The 11,366-nt window shown below is 44.0% G+C and overlaps 2 non-coding genes across 2 annotated transcripts; both read right to left on the reverse strand.

Annotated features, from left to right (window-relative positions):
- Nucleotides 1-666: 666 nt before the first annotated feature.
- On the reverse strand, nt 667-738 carry TRNAH-GUG (transfer RNA histidin (anticodon GUG)). The gene has a single exon. It is a non-coding gene; the product is annotated as a tRNA-His (tRNA).
- Nucleotides 739-6,694: 5,956 nt separating this feature from the next.
- Nucleotides 6,695-6,766, reverse strand: TRNAH-GUG (transfer RNA histidin (anticodon GUG)). The gene has a single exon. It is a non-coding gene; the product is annotated as a tRNA-His (tRNA).
- Nucleotides 6,767-11,366: the final 4,600 nt, after the last annotated feature.

Genomic DNA, 11,366 nt, shown 5'->3' on the forward strand with positions numbered 1-11,366 from the left:
GGACTAGGCCATCAGTGGATGTCACATACCTTCTTTTCAGCAAGGCATTGTCTCCCACAACGTTCTTATTAGTAAGCTAAGGAAATACAGTCTATGTGAAAGGACTGTAAGGTAGATACATAAGTGGTTGGTTATGTTCAACAAGTAGTCATCAATGGCTCAATGTTCATTTGCAATGAGGTATTGAGTGGCATTACCCGAGGTGTGCCCTGGGTCTTGTTTAATATCTTTATTAATTATAGCATGATGGGCCTGCGTGTGTGCTTACCACATTTCCAGATGATACCAAGTTGTGAGGAATTGTAGACACTGGAGGGTGGGATAGGACTCAGAATAACCTAGATGAACTGGTCTGAAATCATTCAAATGAAATTCAATAAGGACATATGCAAAGTCCTGTACTTGGGACGGAGGTATCACATGCACAAGTACAGACTGGGGATAGACCAACTAGGCTGAAGTACTGCAGAAAGAGACCAGGGGTTACAGTGGATGAAAAGCAGAACAAGAGCCAACAGTATGCTTTTGCTGCAAAAAAGCCAATAGCGTACTGGGCATCACTTGCAAATCAAGGGAAGTGATTCTCCCACTCCATTCATAGATTCATAGATTTTAGGGTCAGAAGGAAAAGCTCAACCCCCTGCCGTACTACTGGTTGCAAGGTGATGCCGTGACTCGGATTCGAACCGAGGTTGCTGCGGCCACAACGCAGAGTACTAACCACTATACGATCACGGCAAGCTACTGGGGCCACGCTGGTGAAGTCTCATCTGGAGTATTGTGACCAGTTTTGGGCTCCGGGCTTCAAGAAAGATGTGGAAAAATTCGAAAGAATCTAGTGGAGAGCAACAAAAATGAGTTGAGACCTGGGAAACATGACTTATGAGGAAAGGCTGAAAATGTGGATTGTTTAGTCTGGAAAAAAAGACTGAAAAGGGGATTTGTTAACTTTCTTCAAGTACCGGAAGCATGGTTACATGGAAGATGGGGATAGAGTATTCTCTATGACCACAGGAGATAGGACAAGGACCAATTGTCTTAAATCGCAGCAAGGGAAATTTAAGTTGAATATTAGCAAGAACTTTCTGATTATGATGGTGGTCAAGCATTGGAACAAGCTACCCAGAGATCTGTGAAATCTTTCACCTTGGAAGCTTTTAAGAGCAGGTAAGACAGACACTTGCCTGGGATGGCTTAGTCAGGGATGCTCCTGCCTGGAGCAAGGGGTTACATTAGATGATCTCCTGAGTTCCCTTCCAGTCCTAGTTTTCTACGATTCTATGAAAAAAATCCAGGCCCTTTACCAAACAGCTGAGGAGACCAGTCGAAGGATCTGCATTAGGATAGAGGCAAGGGTTGTGAGAGCATTGCTACGTGACAGGAGGGCGCTACTAACTATTCATAGTGGTTGGGAAAGATTTGCTTTGGAGAGAAGGGAGTGTCTATCATGTAACCTGTACTTACAGCATAAGTGACCAGCCAAGCCACTTCCACAAAGGATAATATCAACTAACCTCTCTATTGGCAACCCTGCACCCAGATTTTTAGTTTTGTCCTCCCCAACTGTTAAATACCCATCGCTAATAGGAAAAAAGTATTTCTAACTATGCTAGGAGCTCTGGTTTGTACTTTCTCTCTGATCCTAGTTAGGTTTTCTTGAGTTCCTCCTTCTTCTAATAAATAAATATAATAAAATGTCTCTACCCTCGCTTCAGAACTATGACTTCGCTGATGTAGCACCATCTCTTGTGCCAGGGCAGGACTATTTCTCAAATGTGCTAATAATCGACTCCGCAGGCACTGTTTCAGATAGGGACTAACGAGGCCCTTTTAATTCAACAGAATGACAAGTTAGCAGTTACTCTAACACATACAAAACTCCCTGCAACCAGCACTAATCGGTTCACACAAAACTCTTGTTACAGATAGGAAAACTGAAGCATGGAGTGGTTATAGCCCCTATTTACAAGTGTTTTCTAAATGTGGATATCCTGTTGCAACACTGACTTGTTTCCAGTGCTGTTGAGTACCTGCATTGTCAACTAAGAACATATGGGGTCAGACCATAGTTACATCTACCACAATAGCCCATCTCCAGCAGCAGTAAGCAGTGGATGCTTTAAGAAAAATCATAGAAAATGAGGGCTGGAAGGGTCCTCTGGAGGTCACATCTGGTCCAATGCCCTGCTCCAAGCAGAACCAGCCCCAACTACATCATCCCAGCCAAGGCTTTGTTTATCTGGGTCTTCAAAACCTCCAAGGATGGAGATGCCACCACCTCTCTGGGGAGCCTGCTCCAGTCCTTTACCACCCTCCTAGTGAGAAAATTCTTCCTAATATCCAACCTCAGTTTCCCTTCCTGCAACTTGAGCCCATTGCTCCTTGTCCTGTCATCTGCCCCCACTGAGAACAGTCCAGCTCCATCCTCTTTGAAGCCCCCCTGCAGGGAGCTGAAGGCTGCTGTTCAATCCCCCTCCGTCTTCTCTTCTCCAGACTAAATTAGACCAGTTCCCTCAGCCTCTCCTCACCCGTCATGCCCCCCAGCCCCCCACCACTTTTGATGCCTTCTGCTGGACTCTCCAAATACATGAACAAGGTACGTCTAGAATAATCTAGACTCTGTCTGGCATCAATAATCATAGGGATCATAGGAAAGTAGGGCTGGAAGGGATCAGATCAGGTCATGTAGTCCAGCCTCTTGCTAAAGGCAGAATCTTCCCTAATTAAAAACATCCCGAGCTCATCCCAGCCAAGTGTCTAACTTATTCTTGAAAATTCCCAGGGATTGAAATTCCCCAACTTCTCAAGTTAGCCTGTCCTGATGCATGACCACCCTCCACATCAGAAAGTTCTTCCTAAGTTAGTCTACAAAGTGCCTCCCTGCCCTGCCTTCTGCCTGATCGCTGCTTTGCATGGCTAACAGCCTCTCTCAGCCCTCCTACAGAAAGAAATGCAATACAGGAAACAAAAACGTGCAGATCTCTTCTGAACTTTCAAAGAGCTAGGATACAACATGCAGCCCAGATCAGCACTCAGGAACCCGCATGTTCACTGCTGAAAAAAATACACTACCATTATGCCAAGTTTTTGGGGTCCCTCCATGTGCTTACAGACAGTTGGAGTTAAGCATAACCTGTCTGCAGAATATTTTCTTCCATTCCAATAAAGCCCTTCACCCAGAAGAAATCACCATATGCAGTGGTGGCCTTAGGGCTGTTGGGACCTGGGGCAAGAGAGTCATTTGGGGCCCCTTCGAGGCTTCATTTGGATGACCTAGAAACAAGTCAAAGATTTTTGATTTCATTTTCACTTTGCCCTCTCCATGAAACTGCAATGAAAGTATCTTAATACAATATGAATAATACAAATATTCAGTGTATACAACCTACACCCCACAACCTACACCCCACAAATATTCAGTGTAATTAATTTTTTATTGCAACTGGAGCGGAGAATATTGGGGCCCACTAAAGTGCAGGGCCCCAGGTGGTCTCCTGGTCTGCCCTCCCCTAAGGCTGCTACTGACCAGAGTAAGACTTCACAGACTGCATCTAAACCAGAAATGCAGCTGCTTTTGGTTTGGAGTGATTCACATGCTTGCCAGCTCTGGCCATGCTGCACATCAGTGAAGGTAGGACGACAGCTTCTACAAGCAAAATGGCAGGAGGCCAGAATGCAAATATCCTCTGCAGTGTCTAACCAATGTGCAGTGTAGTGCAGATAACTCTTTCTGAAGCACAGGGACATTTCCTAAACAGCTATTTCCAGAAATGATGCATGTGTCTTACCATAGCTCTGCATAGGAGCCTGGGAACTCAGCCCTTGTTCCAAATGGGGCCACACCAGAGAGGATAGGCTAACCCGACCCCCAGCCTGCCTCTAGAGATGCCCGGGCAAATCTGTCTCCAAAAGGATGTACCCCATGGCGCACCCTCCACTGACACACGGTAGGACACTGATGTCAACATCTGTACTCTTTTAGAAAGGATTTTAACTGACTTCTGGCTGCAGGGTCGTTTCATGAGTCAGGGGAAAGACAGGTGCCTCGAGCAAAGTGACCAGAATAATAACTTTTGTGATGATATCACTGTGGATCCATTGGCAATGTCTAGAAATTCTTAGTCATATATAAATAGGAAGCATTCCCACCCAGTACAGTAACACATTCCTGATCTAGTCCACACTTCCTTCCTGTCTCATCTTCCTGCATTACAAAAACACTGACCATTATAAAAAGGATAAAAATAATATTAATTTTGTTAATCAAGTGAATATCAATTAATCACATAATCATAGAAAACTAGGGCTGGGAGGGACCTGTGGAGGTCATCTAGTCCCATCTCCTGTTCAAGGCAGAATCACCCCTGTTTAAACCATCCCAGAGAAGCAGTTGTCTAACCTGCACTTAAAAACGTCCAAGAATGGAGATTCTGCAGCCTCTCTAGGTAATCTGTTCCAGTGCTGAGCCACCCTTAGAGGTAGAAAGTTCTTCCTAATATCTAACATTAATTTCCCTTGCAGCAATTTAAGACCATTACTTCTTTTCCTGTCCTGTGTGGACACAAAGAATAGTCGATCACCCTCCTCTTCACAACAAACCTTTTTTGTACTTGAACAAATCCTTTTTGTAGTTGAAGAAATTGTGTTTCTCACATAAACTGAGCAATAGCTGTTGGAAGTGAGGAAGAAACTTCAGATTATTCCATAACTGACTATGGGGCTTTGTTGCATCTCCTTCTAAAGCCACTGCTAACTGCATATTGAACTGGATGAACTACCGAAAGATCGAATATGGTCATTCCTATGATTCAGTCTGCCTGCAACTCGAATCCTAATATATGATAGGTGTTGTGAGTGCTTTACTATTCAGCTAGACAGCAGTTAAGAAATAAGTATGTTTTGGTGGGCTGGGGGTAGGCTATCAATCAGTTTGGATCTTCTTTAAATGATGTTCAGGATGGTGAAACACTTCCTTTTTTTAGTTTGAACATTTCATCTTTTTAGTAAACCTTCTCTCTTAATCATCCATGCTTCTTCCCCTCTAGGATACCGTGGGGAAAGCTGCTGCCAATGCTCTGACTTCCCTGCATGGCACCAGCTTTAAAGTGGGGACCATATGCTCAACTATCTGTAAGTATTTAGCAATTCAGGGTTTGCTGGGTTATGCTGAGGGAAGGGTCCACTCCCCACTCCTTCAGGTGGGGACTTCAACACACTAAAAGGTCCCCCTGTGTAACGGTGCATTGAATGGATCACACCATCAGTCAGACAGAATCATGGTGTTGAAAGGGATCTCAAGGATCATCTGGTCCAACCCCCTACACTAATGTAAGAATGCTACTCTTGAGTCTTTGACCGATCAACCTGACTTGATCCACCTCAGGTAGACCTAATGCCTGTTCCATATCTGTGTTACCATCATGAAGCTGATGATAGTACAGTAGCTGCCATGCACATGCAAACCTACTAAACTGTTTCACTTCTTTGTATAGGGCCAGACATGGTACTAAGCACTCTCAGCTCAGATAGATATCACTCATTAGTTGGTAGAGGTGGACACAGATACAGACCATTTCAATATAGTATCTACTCATTGAGGTTTCTCTCTCTCACTCTCTCTCTCTCTCGCTCTCAGATCAAGCCAGTGGAGGCAGCATTGACTGGAGCTACGATTTTGGCATCAAGTATTCTTTTGCCTTTGAGTTGCGAGACACAGGTCGTTATGGTTTCCTTCTGCCAGCTGATCAAATCATCCCAACTGCAGAAGAGACCTGGCTGGGTCTGAAGTCTATCATGGAACATGTGAGAGACCATCCGTATTAGAAGAAGGGAAGGGAACCCAAAAATCTTAGTCCTTTGATATGTTAGAGAAATCTGTACGGATATAGCATTGTAGTCAAAATGGTATTAAACGCTTTGTACATTCAAACTACTGCGTCGGTACATAAAGATCTCTAGTTGCACATCATTTTGTCCTGACTTTGGCATTTGTACCTATAAACTTTCTTACACAGTGACACAAATTTTAGGACTAGGCCATCAGTGGATGTCACATACCTTCTTTTCAGCAAGGCATTGTCTCCCACAACGTTCTTATTAGTAAGCTAAGGAAATACAGTCTATGTGAAAGGACTGTAAGGTAGATACATAAGTGGTTGGTTATGTTCAACAAGTAGTCATCAATGGCTCAATGTTCATTTGCAATGAGGTATTGAGTGGCATTACCCGAGGTGTGCCCTGGGTCTTGTTTAATATCTTTATTAATTATAGCATGATGGGCCTGCGTGTGTGCTTACCACATTTCCAGATGATACCAAGTTGTGAGGAATTGTAGACACTGGAGGGTGGGATAGGACTCAGAATAACCTAGATGAACTGGTCTGAAATCATTCAAATGAAATTCAATAAGGACATGTGCAAAGTCCTGTACTTGGGACGGAGGTATCACATGCACAAGTACAGACTGGGGATAGACCAACTAGGCTGAAGTACTGCAGAAAGAGACCAGGGGTTACAGTGGATGAAAAGCAGAACAAGAGCCAACAGTATGCTTTTGCTGCAAAAAAGCCAATAGCGTACTGGGTATCACTTGCAAATCAAGGGAAGTGATTCTCCCACTCCATTCATAGATTCATAGATTCTAGGGTCAGAAGGAAAAGCTCAACCCCCTGCCGTACTACTGCTTGCAAGGAGATGCCGTGACTCGGATTCGAACCGAGGTTGCTGCGGCCACAACGCAGAGTACTAACCACTATACGATCACGGCAAGCTACTGGGGCCACGCTGGTGAAGTCTCATCTGGAGTATTGTGACCAGTTTTGGGCTCCGGGCTTCAAGAAAGATGTGGAAAAATTCGAAAGAATCTAGTGGAGAGCAACAAAAATGAGTTGAGACCTGGGAAACATGACTTATGAGGAAAGGCTGAAAATGTGGATTGTTTAGTCTGGAAAAAAAGACTGAAAAGGGGATTTGTTAACTTTCTTCAAGTACCGGAAGCATGGTTACATGGAAGATGGGGATAGAGTATTCTCTATGACCACAGGAGATAGGACAAGGACCAATTGTCTTAAATCGCAGCAAGGGAAATTTAAGTTGAATATTAGCAAGAACTTTCTGATTATGATGGTGGTCAAGCATTGGAACAAGCTACCCAGAGATCTGTGAAATCTTTCACCTTGGAAGCTTTTAAGAGCAGGTAAGACAGACACTTGCCTGGGATGGCTTAGTCAGGGATGCTCCTGCCTGGAGCAAGGGGTTACATTAGATGATCTCCTGAGTTCCCTTCCAGTCCTAGTTTTCTACGATTCTATGAAAAAAATCCAGGCCCTTTACCAAACAGCTGAGGAGACCAGTCGAAGGATCTGCATTAGGATAGAGGCAAGGGTTGTGAGAGCATTGCTACGTGACAGGAGGGCGCTACTAACTATTCATAGTGGTTGGGAAAGATTTGCTTTGGAGAGAAGGGAGTGTCTATCATGTAACCTGTACTTACAGCATAAGTGACCAGCCAAGCCACTTCCACAAAGGATAATATCAACTAACCTCTCTATTGGCAACCCTGCACCCAGATTTTTAGTTTTGTCCTCCCCAACTGTTAAATACCCATCGCTAATAGGAAAAAAGTATTTCTAACTATGCTAGGAGCTCTGGTTTGTACTTTCTCTCTGATCCTAGTTAGGTTTTCTTGAGTTCCTCCTTCTTCTAATAAATAAATATAATAAAATGTCTCTACCCTCGCTTCAGAACTATGACTTCGCTGATGTAGCACCATCTCTTGTGCCAGGGCAGGACTATTTCTCAAATGTGCTAATAATCGACTCCGCAGGCACTGTTTCAGATAGGGACTAACGAGGCCCTTTTAATTCAACAGAATGACAAGTTAGCAGTTACTCTAACACATACAAAACTCCCTGCAACCAGCACTAATCGGTTCACACAAAACTCTTGTTACAGATAGGAAAACTGAAGCATGGAGTGGTTATAGCCCCTATTTACAAGTGTTTTCTAAATGTGGATATCCTGTTGCAACACTGACTTGTTTCCAGTGCTGTTGAGTACCTGCATTGTCAACTAAGAACATATGGGGTCAGACCATAGTTACATCTACCACAATAGCCCATCTCCAGCAGCAGTAAGCAGTGGATGCTTTAAGAAAAATCATAGAAAATGAGGGCTGGAAGGGTCCTCTGGAGGTCACATCTGGTCCAATGCCCTGCTCCAAGCAGAACCAGCCCCAACTACATCATCCCAGCCAAGGCTTTGTTTATCTGGGTCTTCAAAACCTCCAAGGATGGAGATGCCACCACCTCTCTGGGGAGCCTGCTCCAGTCCTTTACCACCCTCCTAGTGAGAAAATTCTTCCTAATATCCAACCTCAGTTTCCCTTCCTGCAACTTGAGCCCATTGCTCCTTGTCCTGTCATCTGCCCCCACTGAGAACAGTCCAGCTCCATCCTCTTTGAAGCCCCCCTGCAGGGAGCTGAAGGCTGCTGTTCAATCCCCCTCCGTCTTCTCTTCTCCAGACTAAATTAGACCAGTTCCCTCAGCCTCTCCTCACCCGTCATGCCCCCCAGCCCCCCACCACTTTTGATGCCTTCTGCTGGACTCTCCAAATACATGAACAAGGTACGTCTAGAATAATCTAGACTCTGTCTGGCATCAATAATCATAGGGATCATAGGAAAGTAGGGCTGGAAGGGATCAGATCAGGTCATGTAGTCCAGCCTCTTGCTAAAGGCAGAATCTTCCCTAATTAAAAACATCCCGAGCTCATCCCAGCCAAGTGTCTAACTTATTCTTGAAAATTCCCAGGGATTGAAATTCCCCAACTTCTCAAGTTAGCCTGTCCTGATGCATGACCACCCTCCACATCAGAAAGTTCTTCCTAAGTTAGTCTACAAAGTGCCTCCCTGCCCTGCCTTCTGCCTGATCGCTGCTTTGCATGGCTAACAGCCTCTCTCAGCCCTCCTACAGAAAGAAATGCAATACAGGAAACAAAAACGTGCAGATCTCTTCTGAACTTTCAAAGAGCTAGGATACAACATGCAGCCCAGATCAGCACTCAGGAACCCGCATGTTCACTGCTGAAAAAAATACACTACCATTATGCCAAGTTTTTGGGGTCCCTCCATGTGCTTACAGACAGTTGGAGTTAAGCATAACCTGTCTGCAGAATATTTTCTTCCATTCCAATAAAGCCCTTCACCCAGAAGAAATCACCATATGCAGTGGTGGCCTTAGGGCTGTTGGGACCTGGGGCAAGAGAGTCATTTGGGGCCCCTTCGAGGCTTCATTTGGATGACCTAGAAACAAGTCAAAGATTTTTGATTTCATTTTCACTTTGCCCTCTCCATGAAACTGCAATGAAAGTATCTTAATACAATATGAATAATACAAATATTCAGTGTATACAACCTACACCCCACAACCTACACCCCACAAATATTCAGTGTAATTAATTTTTTATTGCAACTGGAGCGGAGAATATTGGGGCCCACTAAAGTGCAGGGCCCCAGGTGGTCTCCTGGTCTGCCCTCCCCTAAGGCTGCTACTGACCAGAGTAAGACTTCACAGACTGCATCTAAACCAGAAATGCAGCTGCTTTTGGTTTGGAGTGATTCACATGCTTGCCAGCTCTGGCCATGCTGCACATCAGTGAAGGTAGGACGACAGCTTCTACAAGCAAAATGGCAGGAGGCCAGAATGCAAATATCCTCTGCAGCGTCTAACCAATGTGCAGTGTAGTGCAGATAACTCTTTCTGAAGCACAGGGACATTTCCTAAACAGCTATTTCCAGAAATGATGCATGTGTCTTACCATAGCTCTGCATAGGAGCCTGGGAACTCAGCCCTTGTTCCAAATGGGGCCACACCAGAGAGGACAGGCTAACCTGACCCCCAGCCTGCCTCTAGAGATGCCCGGGCAAATCTGTCTCCAAAAGGATGTACCTGTTGGCGCACCCTCCACTGACACACGGTAGGACACTGATGTCAACATCTGTACTCTTTTAGAAAGGATTTTAACTGACTTCTGGCTGCAGGGTCGTTTCATGAGTCAGGGGAAAGACAGGTGCCTCGAGCAAAGTGACCAGAATAATAACTTTTGTGATGATATCACTGTGGATCCATTGGCAATGTCTATTGGATGCCCCAGAAAAGGAAGTTTACTTTGTGCAGCATGAAAAGTTAATATCCGTCTTGTTTGAGTTGATAGATAGTTGGTCAAAGGTAGAAGGAATCACATACCCTCTCCCATACCACTGAAATTGTTGCGTGCTAACTGATGTCCCACAATCAGGTCAGATTACTAGAAAAATGCTGCCATGCCAAAGAGGGATAAATATTTAAAAAATATGGGTTTTATTCCTGACTGATGCAGAGGTTAAAAATTCACCAGCCTGTAAGCTGGAAGCTCTGTCCAGATTCTTTGACCATTAATTCATATTACTGAATATTGTATTTACCTATATGAATATTGTATTTACCTATATGAATATAACTGAATGTTATATTTACCTATATGAATATTACTGAATATTATATTTACCTTTACCACTATGCTGATAGTAGAGGTGATAATCTACCACAATTCTTATACATTATTTCCTTTGTAAAGATGTAATTGCTTCAAGTAGATGCAATTGCTGTGTATTCCTCTTGTGTTGATGTTTTGTTTCCACAGTCACCCGAACAAAACGTTTAAACAGGAGAAAAACAGGTGGGAAATCTTCATTTTGCAGCCTGCATTCTCATCCCTTTTGAGAGCTGGGTATAAAACACCACCCACCGCAAAGTAGGCCCCAGACTTAAATGCATAAAGTCAAACCTTTATAAGAGGCTTGATGTCAAAGGGATCAATAGCCAAGGTGTAATTTAAAGAAAGTCAGTAGAAACAGGTCGTCTTCCCCACTCCTTCAGCTCAAGCGTCAGGACCTTGTGCCTTTTTTGATGTTAAAGATGCCTTGAGATGCCTTGCTAGCTGCCTATCTCTGCATATAAGTCTTAGTATTGTGCTGAGGCACGGGAGCCTGGAAGTGACAACTAAGCACAGGGCATAGACAGGGAAACGTCCATTCAAATTAAAAATGTAGTCCTGCTTTTATACTTTTCCAAAGATATTAGAAAGGTGGGTAAGGATGGTATTTTTAAATAATGTCACACATTACAGCGTACCTTCAACCCTCCTGGAGGACTGAAAAACAAAGGACCAACTCCCAGCCTAGGTCCAATGAAGTTGTCATCCTTTGCACCAGAACTGAATTTAGTCCCGATTTTTTTTTTTTTAATTAAGGAAAATTGTTCATGTTCCAAGCCAAATCAGCCAAATCAAGTCCAAATCCATGAGTCATTCAAGAAGCGTATGTGGCC

This window comes from Alligator mississippiensis, chromosome 4, assembly GCF_030867095.1.
Source record: "Alligator mississippiensis isolate rAllMis1 chromosome 4, rAllMis1, whole genome shotgun sequence".
NCBI lineage: Eukaryota > Metazoa > Chordata > Crocodylia > Alligatoridae > Alligator > Alligator mississippiensis.